The following is a 17,076-nucleotide window of genomic DNA, read 5'->3' on the forward strand; positions in this document are numbered from 1 at the left end:
AAACAAACCGTTGAACACACTAATACAGTTACAGATTGTCAAGTACTCTATTGCAAGTTGTCAGAATCAACCAATCAGCAGCTGGAAGATTCTAAACTAAAATTCGACAGCTGATCACATAGATTTCAAAATGGCCGACACAGTCGTGCCTCTCAGTGGGATAGGCCGGTACGGCGGCGCTAGTGTTTTGATGGATATTCATTCAAAAGTTTACACAAATATTAAATCTTATTCGTTCCAAAATGGATGTCTGTTCTCTGTGATTAAGCATTACAAGCAATTTTCTATAATTCTTTTCATATGCTATATACGTTTATTGTTTTTGTCTCTTTACAGTTCCATTATTTACTGGAAAACTTACTGAATTTTTATAACCGTGACTTGAAAGTTTTTCATCGTCACGCACTGGGAAACGGTGTCGCATAGTTCCTTTGTCGAACTCATGTATACGGTAGTTCATTTTGAGTTTTTTTTGCTATTCATGTTTTAGTTTTACAACTTTGGCGGTATGAATCCGACCGACTGTGCAACTACGAACAAACTAGCGGGGAGAGCCCAGTTTGGACTGAAAGCCATTATGTTTATCGACAGTTTCATCTCCAACTGGTTTTTAATTCACTCAACTGTACTATTGGTTATAAGGTTTCTATCACACCGCACTTCTAGCTATTCAAGTTTTCATTGATGTTTTCGTATTATTCTTTAAATATACCAACCAATGCGCCGTTTCGATCCACTTAACTTCCTAATTCGTATTTTTATTTACGCTTTTTCACTGCTAATTTGACAGTTACCCACTGTCCCGCGTGCAGCAGCGGCGGCTGAAGCCGTTGAGGGTATAGATTCGCAACGCCACAGGCGCACTCGCATGCGGCCTGACGTCGACCAAACACTACACGGATACGATTCAATAGTAGCAAAATTAGATGAAGCCTTTTGAAAAGAGTACCTGAGTCCTAAAATGCACAAGGGTTTCGAAATTCTAATCAAAGCCTCGCAAAATGAACTGGATAAACCTCACTTGACAATGTTTGGTGGCTTGTTTACATGAGAGAAAAATAAATCTGTTGCATGATGCATTAAACCCACGTAACTGAAAAGGCATGTAAACAATTGAATTGTCAAACATGAACTCAATAAAGTTCACCTTTGATAATTCTCGGTAATTTCTGTTATTCCATTCACTGTGTTGTTCTTTTATGAAAAAGCGAACCAACCATTTACCGGCAATCATCTCAAGAACCCAATCGACACGGCAACATTGCCGATTGAACCGGATCCGAAAGCATTTAAGTTCCCAAACGGCCCGAATCGGGATCACAAACACAAGCAGTCCGGAAAATCGATCGAAGCTCAAGATTGTAGTTTAATTTTTATGACTTTACACATCATTAACTTCTCCGCCAAGGCGCACAGGGGTTTGTCCCGCCGATTGGTTTTGTCGTTTGTTCTTGCACCGGGGGCGATTTGCCGGCATCAAACCAACTGTCGAACCGAACCAAAAATCGAACTTTTTTTTATTGGCCATTTAAAAATTAGTCGGAACCAGTTTGCGAGAATAGCTTTTAAAGATGTGCATTTGAAATGAACCCAAAACCCATTAAAGTAAAGCAATTTGTCTGGAGTGATTAATAATATGCGATTTTGTGGTGATTCAAAAAAAAGTATAACCTCAAAACTTCGTTCGAATGCTTGGATTGTATCGGAGTGAACCCTGGTGCTGTGCTGGTCTCATAAACCAGTCGTCACGTGTTAGAGTCCCGACCAGGAAGCATTCTTAGTATCAATAGGATTGTAGCACTAGCCACTGCCATGTACGCTATGAATAGGCTGCCAAATCTGTTGAAACAGAAAGCGAAAATTCCGCAAAGGGGATGTAGTGCCATTATGTTGCATTATCTGGGTGATATTTTGATGCAAAATAAAGCATCGTTTACACAATACGGTAATCTACGTGACTGCGCTCACAAGAAATGCATTTAACCTTAACACCCATGACGGAATCGTGACATGACGTACACGTTCTGATCCGTTCACGGAAGCTGATGTATCGTGTGAAGTGTGCTTAAATCTATCCTAAAGAGATTAGCTACCGCTCTGTCGGACTTAAACTAGAGATAGCCCCTATGTTTGAGCAAGCCGGGCAAACGCATGGATCACTGGTTTGCTTGCTTCCTACGGCGGGTCGTCGGCCACCTCGCCCGGCGGATCCGTGCCGCTTCGGCTCCTAGATCTCAGTTATGCGGCAAAGCCGCATCGTGCTGATGCACCTTAATCAGAGGTTCCTGAAGGTTATGGGATGGTTACCGGAAGTTTCCTAAAACATAATCAGGGAAATAGAAAAGCTCCCCATTGAAGTCTACCGATTTCGCCACCTGGGCCACATTAGTAGGCTGAATGTTGTTGGCTTGAATCAAAATTCGTCGAACTGAACTGACGCCCAGGTTAAATCGTTAGAGTTGTGACGTGACGTGACGGTTAGTTACATGTAAAGACGCTGAATTACTGAATTAAGACTCGCCATCTTATCCCAATTAAATAAAATGGTTTGGTAACATTATTTTCTGCAAACTAGCACCACTGTCACAGCGTTAACTTCAGTTGACTCGTATACTACAGTTACTGCAGAGTTTCACCATTGCTCATCATAAGGTGCTGTGTGAAGTTTTGTACCTATAAAACAAACGCCGGCTTTAAAAATATTGGTTTTTTTCGCTTCCTGGTAAACTACGACCTTCGTGTGGAATGGGTCCGGTTCTGTGGTTTACCAGAAAATTAACCCATTCATGCCCTTGTTGTTTGTGGACAACAACGTTTGAAAACAGCTATAACTTTTGATTGAGGCAAGATTTGCTCGCAAAAAGAGGTAAGGGTAATAAATGTGACTGTTGCCTTTCATTCGAGCATTAACAGTTACAAGAATCAGCTCTAGAACTGAAGTTATTGCAATTAATCTGATTGGATTCTGCTGGAGCAGTGCTGCCAGGGCCAGTTTACGTTGACGACGGAAAATGAATTTTCCATATATCTTCGTAATGGTGGAATATTTTTGAAAACTGATAAAACTTATCAATTTAGTCTGTTTTTGGCTACGTTTTCCATGCAATTGGAATATTGTAAATATTCTAGGAGAATTGTATTGAGCATTGGAAGGTAAAAATTGAGCAGCTTCTAGCACTGCAAGGGAAGCTCCTATCTTTATGAAATAAAACTTTTTGTGTTCCTTGAACTTACCGCTTTCAAGGAAAAATAATTTTGAAACCCTACATGCACTAGCAAAAAAGTTGGGCATGAAAGGGTTAAACATTACGGATAGCTGCCATAGTTGAAGCAACTTTTAGAAGGCACCGTAATGATAAGATATGTGTTTCAATTTGGCGTAGAGATTCGATTCAGAAATATATTCAAAATATTTTAACCCACTATCACATTACTTTCCAACATTCATTCATCAGAATGGAACATTTGACAAGTCTTCTGCTCGATTGGAATGACATTGACGGGTCGCGTGCTTGATTGGAATGACACTGACGACACTGACAGTTAAATGGTAAACAAACGATTGACGTGTCGAGTCTTTATCCAGAAGGATTCAGCGTCGTTAGTGGATATATTCGTGCGGGGCTTATTGTATATGAAGGCGACCTCAGAATGTACGTATAGGAACAGGCATTCCTAAAATGGGTCGTTGGATGTGCAGTAGAGCTATCATCTTTCATCTTCAGAGCTAAACATGCGTACCCGCAGAAAAAACATTTGCAGGTTCAAGAAAGAAAATGTATTAAACTCAATAAATAAAATTATTGGTCGGAAGACAATAAATTTATTTATTGAATTTAATAAAATTTATTTATTATTTCAATAATAAAAATTATAGTTCCATTTTTTAATAAATATTTTATTGAAAGCAAAAAATTATTGTTGAAAATATGGTCAAACCAATAAGTTTGTTGTTTGAAGTAATAATCAATAAATGATAGGATGCAATAACACATATTTTTGGTTTAAATATGCTTAATTTTTCTGCGTGTACATCTATGGATAACACCAAATTTGTCAATAAATAAATGCAACATAAAAACACTGCCGGTCAGTGGGAGGTGGATTGTATGCACACACATACAGATCTTATAACTCGAGAGCTAAAATTTAACAATTCAAAAACTACACAATGCCTGGCATCATTCCGTCAAACTTCCGCATCAAAACCGCACTGGCTCCTAACCTAAAAAAAAATTTATCGCTCGATCTTCATCGCGTTGTGTCACAATTGTTGATCGTGATAGTCGGCCGACGCGCCTCTAACCGACCAATTCGGATTGGAATCAAAAGGAATCAAACCAAACCGTATATAATTAGTGATGGGGTATAGCTATTTTTTCATCAATCATTCGCCGCATTCAACAATGTAGGTACCTTCTCTACTTTTGGCTTATTTTCGTTTGGTTTCTGATGTCGCCATCGTGCCGCAGCTGAAGAGCCGAAGCAGCAGTCTGTTCGCCGCATTCAGTGTGGAAGCTTTGTTTTGTTTTGCCGCTATGCACGGTGTCGTCGCCTGCTGGCGCGTAATATTTTCCATTGGTTGATTTTCCAAATAATGCCAAATACGGTATCTTTAAACATCAACCCGCTGGTTTGGTTGTCCGCCGACTTGACGTTTCGCTTCATATATAGTGAGATAAGTACAGTCGTTATTTGCTAGTTGGGCAACCACCTCTGTCCAACTAACGAATTTTTTTCACAACGGTTAGAACGACTGTCAGATTTCAAAAATTGGCCAAAAGGAGATGCTAGTTATGTGAAAGCATCTGTTCGCATCTCTAACTGTCGTCAGTTTAGTTGTCAAAGCTAATTTGACATTCAGTTGTTTTTTTAGTTGGACCAACTAGCGCAGATCCAACTTAAAAGCGGCCCACTTACAAATTGTCCAACCATCGAAACACGACTGTAGTAGTGACGTGTTTTAATTACACTAAAACGATGATGAAATAATTTACAAATTTGTGTTTCCGCTTGTGCCTTTGTTTGTGTAAAAATTGGTGTCCTTGTAATGTTTGTTCCGCTTTCAGTTGGACAGCTGCAAAACATCGTCATAAAATGGCAAACATAACCTGAGTTAAATCGCTTGCTAACATGGCCGAAAAAATGCTCATTTTTACCAGCTTTCGGAGCTCATTGATCTCACGTAAGCACACTCAATTTCGGTGCATTTTATTCTTGTCATCCCTGAGGCAATTCATCTGCCAACTGCCGATCAAGTTGGATGGATATTCCTAAAAATTCCCTACGGCAACTCGGTTCAGCGCTCGGTTTCCAAAAAACGCAAAACAAGGAAAAGTCAGATACCAAGCATTTTTCTTTTGCAGGGGAAACGACAAATGGGAGCAATCTTCAGCCATCATCACCATTAGGCCCGGCCAGCAGTCCTACAAATTGCCTCGAATACTGGTTCCACTCATGGATCACGGAATAATGCGGAATTTAGCATCAGCGCATCCCCGGTAATTTACCTTTTGATATGGCCGCCTGACGCAGATGCAAAAAGTCAAAATCAGTGAGGCCATCAACAACATGTGATGTGCTCCTTGATATCAAACATTTGGGCGTATCACTGCTTCACTGACCAGAAGTCAGATGATGGCTAACATCAGATTAAAACATATCCAACTTTACTGGCAAAATAGGGCAGAAGGCCAATCAGACAAGACGGAGAACGTAAAATTCAAATTTATTAACTTTGAATTTAAGTGGTCACGTTCAATACTTCCGGACCGGTTATTGCTGTTTACCTATTAAGTTCTTGTTATTATTATTTTTCGGGTGGGCCAAAGGCTGGTAGATTACGAGTTAGCTGGTCATGTGAGATACCATCAAATGTTGAAGCGTTTGAAGTATATGTTTCGTACATTTACGAAAGTCACCTAGTGACTAGAAGGCAATTTACTTCTAGTCACGTGACGTGACTATGAGAATAAAGCCCCTGATCTGTATTAATACATAAACTCCTTCGTACAACCCTGTCCCAAAGCAAATTTTATCATTCCTATACACTATTCAAATGATATACGCCCAAGAGAATCGGAGTGAGTAGAAGCTAATCAATTCCATGCCCGGTGCTTGTTGATCGTTATGTTATCAATCACACACATCGTTCGGTTCCCTTCGGCAAACAGTGAGCCGAGTGTAAGCTCGGCATATTTCTTCAAATCAAATAAACTGGTGCCACTAGGTTGGCCTGTTCACGGGACCCAGGGCAGTAGTATGAACAGCTGGTCTTGAAATAGTCAAAGCTAATACGCGACAGCAGCGAGGGGGCCGTGCGTCGTCATGATCCACTCAAGCAGTACCGCAGTGCCGCGATCATACATAAGTATAACATTCCTCCATACGATATCAATTTATTTATCATCCCATTTTAAAATCCCACTTCGCGTCGCGCCGCACCTTTCCCACCCAGCCCAACCGAGAATTGCACGACTGGCGAGGCCGCGGCGTTGCAAAGCGCAATGCTCCGGTCGGCCGAAACCTGAAAGGAACTCTTTGTACAAATTAGAATTGAATGGAGTTCCAGGGCTCGTGCCGGTCGTGGCGAACCAGCCGCACTGTCAGTGCCAGCTCTAATAGCAGAGTATGTAGAGAAAATAAATATTTGATGAATGTTCTCAATCCTATGCGGGAATCAAGCTTGTAAACCTCCTGCTCTGCCGCCCACTGATATATGGGAAAAGAAAGAACAGACGAACGTCGAGGTTCCCCGAGGAATAGGAAGATAGCGACATTATCGATGTAATCTGGAATGTAGATACCGCAATAAAAAGTTAGTGGGAATGTGGGTGATGATTTGGCACAATCGGGTGTCAATTTAGAAAATAGTTTTCAGAACCCGTTAGACGACAGTTTTCGTTACGTTAAAAAAAACGAATTCAAATTGACAGACTCACCGGTTGCATCTGATTCCGCAAGAGCAGGCGTTGGGGTGCGTTTAGTAGTTGATTTTTGTATCGCTCAGCTGCTGACGCAAATACAATTAACTTTGTTTTCGTTTCCCCCTTTTACTCATTAGTAGCCTTATGAACAGGCAACAACAACAACCAGCTCCTATTTCGACTCTAGCAAGCAGTAGAAGAGTCTCGATCGAGTCTGTCTGTGTTGGTACCTTTTTCAGTCATTTCAGTCTGAACGCCGCACTTCACGGTTCAGAAGGCACCATCATTTATAATGTTATTTCTTCTATATATTTTACATTCCCCTCTCGCCCGTGTTTATCCGTAGTACAACCGCACCCGGATTCCATGACTAAGCGAGCACCTCCCGAAGCCATTTTTTAGTTGTATACTCTTTGTCATTCTGTAGAGCAGAGAACGCGCTGCGCTGCTGCCTGTCGGCTAGTTCGTTGTCCCCTACGCTTAGCAATCTTCAAAGATAACCTCCAATGAAATAGGTATCATGGGGCAATGAGCGGCCACTCCAACGCGACCACATGGGATCTAGAAACTCCGGTGATGTTTACCAACCTAGAGCAGACAGGCAGGATTGGCGCAGGAAACCGGGTCCGTCCTTCAACCTTCAGCTCCGACGCGATCGACTTCGGTTCCACCGACGCAGCAAATGATTACCATAATATACCACGAGCACACAAGTGGTAGAAACAACAATGGCTTTGACCGGCAGCCAGTGGGAAAGTTAACGTCCTAGCAGGCAGGTGGAGGTCATGGGTGGAACGTTTTGCTAGAACAACATTCACAGGAAGGGGCTCAGTTCGTTCCGTATTCGAAACAGACATCGAAATATAGTGTAAACTGATTTCGGAAGTGACATTCGGTAAACTCATAGCAGAGTAATTTAAATCGTTTTTACGAGTCTTATCGGTTGTTTGGCAACCCTGCAATTTTCCAAATTAATTCAATACAGTCGTGATTTGCTAGTTGGGTCTGGGTCCAACTAACGAATTCGATTCACTAATCAGACCGACTGGGAAATGTCAAAAACTCTCCAAAGGAGATTTTAGTAACAAAAATCCATCTGTTCACATCTCTAATTATTGTCAGATTGATTGTCAAAACAAATTTGATATGAGATTTTGGCGTTCAGATGCATTTCAGTTGGTCCAACCTGTGAAGATTCAACTATAAAGCGGTTCAGTTTAAAAGTGACCAACCAGCGAATTAATTCTTTAAATGGGTAAAAGAGACTTCTGTAAACAAGCTTATTTCGCTGTTTATTTGGCTAAAAGAGTTGGATTTCCTATAAAATTCATTTCATTTCGCATCTTTACCTTGCATGACAGCAGTTCAGCATTTCAAAGAATTCATAAACGATTTAAATTAGACAAACAAAAGTTTGTTTACAATGTCTGCTAGCCTTTTATAAGAATTTTTATTGAAATGATATTTAGCGACTGTTCATTACAAAGAACTATTTTATCCGTTCCTAATTATGGCGCTGGATCTCCTAATAAAGACTTGACAGCTCAATTTCTGCTTGTGATTTCTCTTTCAGTACAACTCCAATCGAGTACGAGACCTATCAAAAGCATTCAAACCCAGGAAATTCTCCCGTTCTCGAACGGGGACCATTGCCGTTCTCGTGTTCGAGTGGGTTGACGGTGACGGATAAATGGTAAACAATACATTTTGATGACGACGCCTGTTTTGCATCTTTACTCATAACTGCGTTAAAAAATACAGTTTTCATCGCTATTTTATGTGATTTTCCTGCCACCTGGTGATGAACACACCCATGGATCGCCAATCATAGTACTTCTATTGTTTACAGTTCACTTTGTCAGCAATGTCAATTGTTCTGCAGTAGCCAATGCGAGAAACGGCATGTTTTGACATTAAAAATATATTACTTCACTATCTATTGGACTTTTGGACTAGGTACCATCCTAAAACCTAAAATTTCTCATATGTAACGAAACTATGAAAGGTTTGCACGCTTATAACTTCGCTGTTACTAGATGGATTTTAATCATTTATACACCGAACCATCTTCAATATTGGTAATAGTGTAATATCCCGATCAGAAACACATAATAGAAATATTTCAAAATTATATTTCACCAAATTTTCTGGCAGAGACTGCTCTGCTAGATTTCTGTAATGGCGATTTCGCTTGAACCTGAAACTGAGTTAGGTTCTAACCCCAACCGCTATCAGTTCATATATTTTGCCAGCACTTGGGGTTAGGAACTGACTCAGTTTCGCCTCAAACAAAAACCACATAAGTCTTGGTTTGGCAGCCCTGTAAGATTTCTACGCGCATCCTGTCGGGTTAGTTGAACTAGGGCGGTTTCGCTCGCGTTTTCTGGTAAATTTTGACAGGAACCGAGCAAAACCCTTGCATAACTCGGAAATAAATCGTGCAAAGATTCTGGCAATTCCTACTTGGTAGAATTTAGCACGAATCGAGCAAAACATCTGACAAAGATGTGGCATGAAGCGTACAGAAATCTTGACCGTACATTCCTGGTTGGTTTCTGGCTACAAGTGAGCAGCATCGGTTAGTTTAATCGCTTCTGTGAGAAACGGTTGTTACATTTGAGCGAATTCTTTGCCAGAATTCTCGCACAAATCGCGCAAAATACTGGCAGAAACGCTGCCAGAATCAATTTCGCTTTGCTCAACTTTTGCCAACTTTCTGCTTGCCACGATGACTGGGTAGGTTTTACACCAACCAACATAATCCTACAAAATCAGCCAAATGAACTTCGTTTGACAGCTCTCCGTGATTTGTTTACGTGGGAGTTACGTGAGTTCGAATGCAACAGATAAATATCCGTTGCACTTGAACTCACGCATCTAACGAAGCAAACAAACCACCGAGAATTGTCAAACATAAACTGCATTCATCACGAGTTCGTTCGTGCCGTCATCTTGTATCTCTTAGATCTGGTATAACTCAATAAAGGTAGTCTATGGAAAATCGCTACAATTGAAAAACGGTAAAGTTATCATTCATGAATCAGCTTTTTCAGTGAGAACCGCCAAACAGAGGCACCTAAGTGGCTCAATCAAAAACTATTAATAGAAGTTCCACCTGCATGTTTGAATCATTTGTTACTTGCATGCCAAACGAAAAATCGACGTTGAAATCCGCCATCGTAAAGCATTGGTATCAATCGGATACAGCAGATACGGCATCTACAGAGTGTGCGCCCGGAAAGTCCAGCAGAAGTTGAAGCGCGCAAAGCCAAGGGGAATGTGGCGGAATCCTACCGTGTCTTAGGCTGAGAGGTGGATGCAACCGGACAAACCGTCAAAGAGTTCCTCCAGTCCAGGAACATCGTCATGCGGAAGCGAAAGTCCAACCAGGCCATATCGAAGTAGCGGGTCACCAACCAGAAGATGCGACTGAACACAATGATCAACAAAATTTAACCAGCAAAACGCGATTTGCTAGTTCTGATGGCCGATACGACATATCTGACCTTAGACGGTCACTACTGGCAGCAGATTGCTTATTTCAAGTGCCCCACCAAGGAGGTAAGCAGCGTGGTCAAGTATATCTCACACAACATTCTCTTGTGACTGACCATCAGCGAGAAGAGATGTAGAAGTCATCTTTTATTTGCCTCGGCACTTGCAGTGGAGTATGACGTAGCTGGGTAATTACCAAATGCTTGTCAGCTTCATCCGGAAATACCATGAAGAAGAGGACGTGGTATTTTAGGTGGAGTTGCCATCAGCCCAATAGGCCAAAAAGTCGTTGGAAGGGTTAATCCTGAACATCAATGCTGTAATGGGTTCTTGATTGATGTTTTACGACACAAAATAGAATAGAGCAGCGGTTCTCAACCTTGTTTGCTCCGAGGACCCCTTCGAAATCACCTTGGGTCATCGCATCAATATATTATTTTCAGCGTGATACGATAAAAACAACTTGAAGATTCAATATCCCTCCGGAAAAGCTTGTCCTCTTCGCGGACCCCCAGCAATGACTTCATGGCCCCCTAGGGGTCCGCGGACCCCAGGTTGAGAATCGCTGGAATAGAAGATCAAAGAGCTAGTTCTGAAGATGGCTGAATGCGTACAGTTTGCCGAATCGATTGAGTTTTTCTATTTTTCATATCTATCGGAAACCGGAACTATAAATCTACGGTGATATAAAATCGATATTCTTTCAAACATCAATGTTGTACCGAAGAACGTGAATTCTTCCGATGTCCTCCAGCTGTACCAATCGCGAATTTCTGGACCAACCTCAAATGCAGAATATATTTCAACACTTTTGTGACCACATCCGGTAGAGGTAGCTGATCGAAAAACTGAAGTAGGAGCTAAAGAATATCACAACATCGTTCTGTTCGACTGTGTCGACCAAGGATCCGGCCGCTGCCCAGAGTGTTCAAATTTTACGTCCCAACAGAAGTTTTATTTACTTATGGTAATTAGTTGTTTAACGACAAAACAACACACATGGTGGTGTTGTCAAGATATAAGCAAAATAGAATTTTCGTTAAGAAAATCGTGGAATTTTTAGAAAACCCTCCAAAGGATATGTTTCCATTTTTTGATTCCTTTTGGACCAGCCGTTGAAAATAAAATTGCATTCTTCTTCTAAGGCTTTTGCTTCGCAATAGTGGAACCTTCCTAGCAATTCTTTCTGGAAGATTGGCATTTTGCAGCCTACGACGAACTGATCTCGGGCTACCGCATTTTCAGTTTGTGCTGTAATAGTCCTGGATGACGCGAATGGATCAAATTTCGCTAATAATGCAATACGATGGTCAGCTGTAGATGTTTTCTTAGGTTTTTTGCGTGTTTTCAAAGGTTTTAAGGCTTTTCTTAGCAAAACTCGTTCCATTCTATAACAAATCATTGCCTTATTCAACGTTTAAAGACATTTAATAGCTCGCAGAATACAAACTTTTCAAAATAAAACGTATAATGGAATTATGTAAAATAATAACCCGTTAATATATTTCACACACCTATTCTATTATAACTACACACAAAACCCACACTGGTCTTGTTTTCCATCTTGACAAGGATTGCAAATATAATCAACGCCAACAACCCACTAGTAACTTGACAGATACAAAGGCTTGTGTGTGCGGTAGGTGTGATTGAGACTGCTGTAACTTGGTATATGTAATTGAGAAAAAAAACTAAATAATCTATCACCCATCTATTTTATTAACCAGCAGTGCACTTTTAGCTTATAGGCACAGATCGCACTTTTTCTAAGCCAAGAGAGCATAAGATTCTATCGTGATGAATGTGTAGCTCTCATAACTTTTTCTGCAAAAAAGTGCATAGAACATCTTTTAAGGGAGCGCTTCAGATTTTTTCAACAACTGCTTGTACGCGGGGTATGGTAATAGATCGTATTGACCTCTCCCCACAATATGCACGCTTTTCAGAATACCTTATGTAAGAGTCCTAAATATCCTCTGCGTTCTTGCCACACCAGGCCTTCACCTTTTTTTTGGAGACGAACCACTGCGACTAGTATTTAGATCTATTATGGCCTTTGCCATAATTGCCTTTGCAGCAAACCCCGCGTTTCAGTAGATCTGCACCAGACAAACCCGAATTGTTGACCACACCGTCCATTGCAACTTTGTGGGCGGGCATGTAGACGTGTCGTTTTTGTTAAATACTTGTGACCAGAAACGTCATTTACGTGCTTTAGATACCATCTCAAAATGTTGAGCAATTATTCGAATTCTTTAGAATATTTATAGAATTTCTTTAATTATTTATTCGATTATGAATCTTGTTTAATATCCATTTTACCATCATCTTGGTTTCGCAGAAAGAGACAAAAATAACGGAAGATAGGAAATACGACCCAGTAAAAGGACAGTAAAGCCAACTTGGTCACACTCGGTCATAACTGGATTCTACCGATAGGAAGAATTGGTAATAACCTGTATTTCTGAGAATATCCTAACGGTATTTGGACTGGTAATTCAAATATAATATGCACAGTGATGAATAATTCACCAAACAGCTCCTAAACATGGTCACCTCAATATACTAATCTTGAAATAAAGTCTACGGAATAGATGCTCTGTCCCTTGCTTTCAAACACCTAGCGTGAACTGATTTCACGAATGTAGATCTCAAGACTGACAGCTGGAATTTGCATGAAAAGAGAAACAGTTTTTAGACATTTTCACAAATTTTCAACCAGCGGTAAACTGTTGGTGAAGGAACAAATATTCAAATAAAATCTACGATTTTTTTCTATTATACAAACGCGTTGATTTCCGCAATAAATCGTCTGCTCCGATAACTGATCTGCTTGTACAGTCACGCGAATAACTGCTATGTCCGTCGCGTTTAAACACCGAGTGTCAACTCATTTCACAAAATCTCCCGGGAAAATGCTCCGTCCGTCTACAAACACCACAATAACGGTATTACAGAAAAATCTACAGTGAACTTATATTTAAAATTCCGCGAAGCTTAATGTTCTGTTAGTGCCTCTTTATTTGATGGCTTTGCCCGAAATAGGGTGAAAATTTCGGTTCCCCGCCTCGTTTTCGAATGGTTGTTTGAGAGGCAGTTTACGCATTTTGTTATAAATACATGCTTCGAAATTAAATGGATATTGGTAAAAATTGTCAGAATAGTGTGTTAATTCCGCACAATTATTCATCGGCCATTTCTATGTAGGGTGATGAGCCTATTTTCACCATACTAAGCAAGGTGCCTCACTAATTCGGTAATTTCTTCCTTGACAATCAATGGAATGCGTAAACATTGACATCAACCGCTTTGCTTCGTTGTTAAGAACCAATATAATAACACAAATGCGTTGAAAACAGTAAAATTCTCGTGTTTAAGCACAATGAAAACTCGAATCGAGTGCCCCTATTGTTGCGCTACCATTTGCCTCAATGCGTTGAACAAAGATGGCAGACACTGCTCTAACCAACGGCGTCAAATGGGTAGGGTGATAATAGAAACATGGCGCAAATAGGCTCATCACCCTATATACACACTAAGACTGTGAACCATTTGGCATTTTTTTCAACTTTCAATTAACATTTGACAGTTCGAAAGTTGTTTTCTATCGAATGGTAAATTTTAACCAAGAAAGCGCTAATTTCATTGTCAGTATTTGATTTGGAGTTCTCATGAGCTAATGATTCGGAATCTGCGGATCGAGCGGGTACAGAAAAGATTCGTTTGACTCACACCAAGAGACCTTCCCTGGCGAAATCCTCCGAAACTGACATCGTTCCCGAATCGCTGCCATCTGACTCACTAGAACGAGGTAGAAAAACTCAACAAGCAAAGTTATTGGTAAGATTATTAAACAATAATATCGACTCCCCGTGAAAACGGTCATTTTTAACTTAGGCGCCACACAACGATCCCTTCTGCTCTATTGACATTCTATTGGATTTCAAAGTAGGACGTTTGGACTCAACGAATCGATAACATAAAATCAAATGCGGATAAAGGCAGTGGAAAATCCATTTCATTTTTGTGAACCATCGAATAAGCTTGCACCGAAAATGTCGCTGTATCCAATTTAATAATTCAACTGTTTAATATTGATTAGGAATATTTTCTGTCGGATGAATTATATAACATAAACAATTATTAATCAACAAAAACGATCTCTTGGAGAACTTTGCTGCCTTATCTCAAAATTGCTCGAGGCCTGGCGATGCCTTCATTATAATTATACTGAACTATATTCTAAAAAGTATATAGTCTGGCAGGGAATTTGTGGTTGGGGATAATCTATATTCAAGACTGTTTGCTGAGACATCTACTGCCAATACCGTTGTTGCGATAGCGCTATAAACTGTTTAAAGTAGGCCTAATTTTTGTGGCCGAGCAACTTGCTTCACAGCACTTTATTTCCTCTGTCCGTGAGTCAAATCTAATGCTCCTTATATTGATAGAAAAATTATATTTAAAATTTGGTTTTCATCGAATAAAATAAGCTATTTGAATATTGTTTTATCACAATTACGCTAGTTTTCAAAAAAAAATCTCCTTTATCACTATTAGTATTGTAATGCATAGTTTATTGGGGCTTTAACCTCGATGGGTCATTCGCTCATATCGCTATTAGTGTCTTGTGAGTTTTAACCCACTAAAAACGAAAAGTTTTTTTTTATGAATTGCCGATTAGGCAAGATTTACATTCTAGTATCGATTTATCAAGCTTTGCATTTTTTAGTTAAAAAACGACTACATTCCGAATCTGAGCTAGATCGATATTGGGAAAAAAGATATCATTTTTCTTCTAATGGCCCAATTTGAACCATATTCAATTTTAACGTTATACCGACAGGATAATAAATTCATACTGTTCACCGATGATCGAATTGCGATACCCTATCATGAATCAAGTCTAGTACCTTCAACAGCTCAACAAACTTTTCAGTCTCTCAACGAATATATCACTACGATGGCAATAAAAGTATGCTTCAACTTCGCTCGCTATCACCACCACGCAAAACCCCTGCACAATCCAACGCCTTTCCTCTTCGTAATAAACCATAAAATTCTCAACACCAACACCGCCAACAATTTCAACGCTCGAACTCGCATCGGCTCGACAAACCGTCGACGAAAAAACCCTAATAAAAAATTATTCGAATTAAACGTTCCGCCGAGAAACAAGCACACAAATGGAACAAAAGCCGATTTTATAGTTTTCCATTCCCATTTTTTTGGGGTGGGGGGTTTTCAGGAAACACGCGCTTAATCATTATTACTCACTCGCGCGCACGTCTGTACCAGCAGCAGCGTCAACGGGAAGAACACAACCCGCCCGCTGTCAAGCAGGATGTTCCGAAGAGTATTTGGTTGGTATTTCGCGCACAGTTCAATCACACACTTTATGCACCTGGGTAATTCATCGGACTGCTAAAGGTACTTACCCAATGTAAAGCGTATCTCGATTGCTCCTTGATATGAATCCGCTAGTGGACAGCTTTTAAGGCAAAAAGACTTCCTGCAGCAGGCCGCGTGAAATGCACAGTAGGGTAATAATTGTTCTTGATTTTTTTTCTTGCTAAGCTTTCGTTTTCCCACTTATTAATCGTATAAATAGAAAAATCGTTTTTCGATTAGATCGGAATTAAGTGATAATTGTTTCTCCTTAAAGCGATTATTAGCAATGAAAATGCGGTTTTTTGTATTATCGTTACGTTATTTATGCCTTTAAATGGTTAATTATTACTAAATCTGATTGCTGTGCACTCTTACAACTATTGAAATACTTTATTTGTTTAATAAATTTTTGGATGGATTGCTGTATATCGTGCGGTACGCTGCTTAGCATTTGTATAGTTAAACTTAGTACGGTTAGACTATTTAAGTGTTTAAGTATTCGTTTGAAATCACAAATTATCAATCTTGAAATGCGTAAAGTCTTTCTGCGAATTGCTGGCTAATCATCATAGAGTTAACTTTTTTTTTTGGGGGAGGGAATAAATTCGTTTAACAGCTTCAGCCGATTAGGAAGAGGATCGATCTTTGGTATGCAGCAGTTCGTGATTTCCTACTCTCGTTTCCCGTAAATTTTTTCTTCTCCGCGTAAACGGGTGGTTGGCCGGACGGTAAAAAGTTAGTGAACCAAGTCCAAGATAATCGTCGCTTCCACCGGTTCCTCTTTCCAGGGAAGGGAGCACAGACACACACAACACCGACTTGAGCGCAGAACTTCTTTTGTGTTGCCCGCGCGCTTAAGTCGCTTCACGAGAGCGCGGTCTCTGTTACTGGTATCTTATTTTGCGGCTTCTCTCGACGGGCTGTTTCATTTTGCTGTTGTTGTTGTTGTTGCTTTATTTAACGTCGTTTCGGTTCGACAATTTTTCACTTTAACACCACAGCACAGAGTCGAAGTCCTACCGGGGTGCGGCACACTAGGCATACACTAAACTACTAAACGTACTCCTCACTTGCTATGCCTCCAAGCCGTTGTTTTTTTTGGTTGCTCCACCGTCTAAAAACTGGCCCCAACACGCGCACACTATTTTTTTTTTAAATCTAGACCGCCTTCTGTCCTGCCAGTCAAAGGATGTAACAGTTCTATATGTTCTAGCTGGGGTTGCTCCGCTAAAGCGTCCAGCTTCGACAACTGCGCGCGCACTAA

General features: G+C 40.3%; 1 protein-coding gene across 2 annotated transcripts in view; it reads right to left on the reverse strand.

Annotated features, from left to right (window-relative positions):
- Positions 1-17,062, reverse strand: part of LOC131684875 (uncharacterized) — a 79,361-nt gene extending 62,299 nt beyond the window's left edge. The window contains exons 1-2 of one of the 2 annotated variants that reach the window (XM_058968115.1): positions 16,876-17,062; positions 15,860-16,012 (exon numbers count right to left, since the gene is read on the reverse strand). The gene's annotated coding sequence lies outside the window, so the exon portion shown is untranslated. Of the gene's footprint in view, positions 1-15,334; positions 15,455-15,859; positions 16,013-16,875 lie in introns of those variants that run through there. The other variant, XM_058968116.1, reaches the window with a different exon arrangement.
- Between the last annotated feature and the right edge of the window lie 14 nt (positions 17,063-17,076).

The sequence above is a fragment of the Topomyia yanbarensis genome, chromosome 2 (assembly GCF_030247195.1).
Source record: "Topomyia yanbarensis strain Yona2022 chromosome 2, ASM3024719v1, whole genome shotgun sequence".
NCBI classification, from domain to species: domain Eukaryota; kingdom Metazoa; phylum Arthropoda; class Insecta; order Diptera; family Culicidae; genus Topomyia; species Topomyia yanbarensis.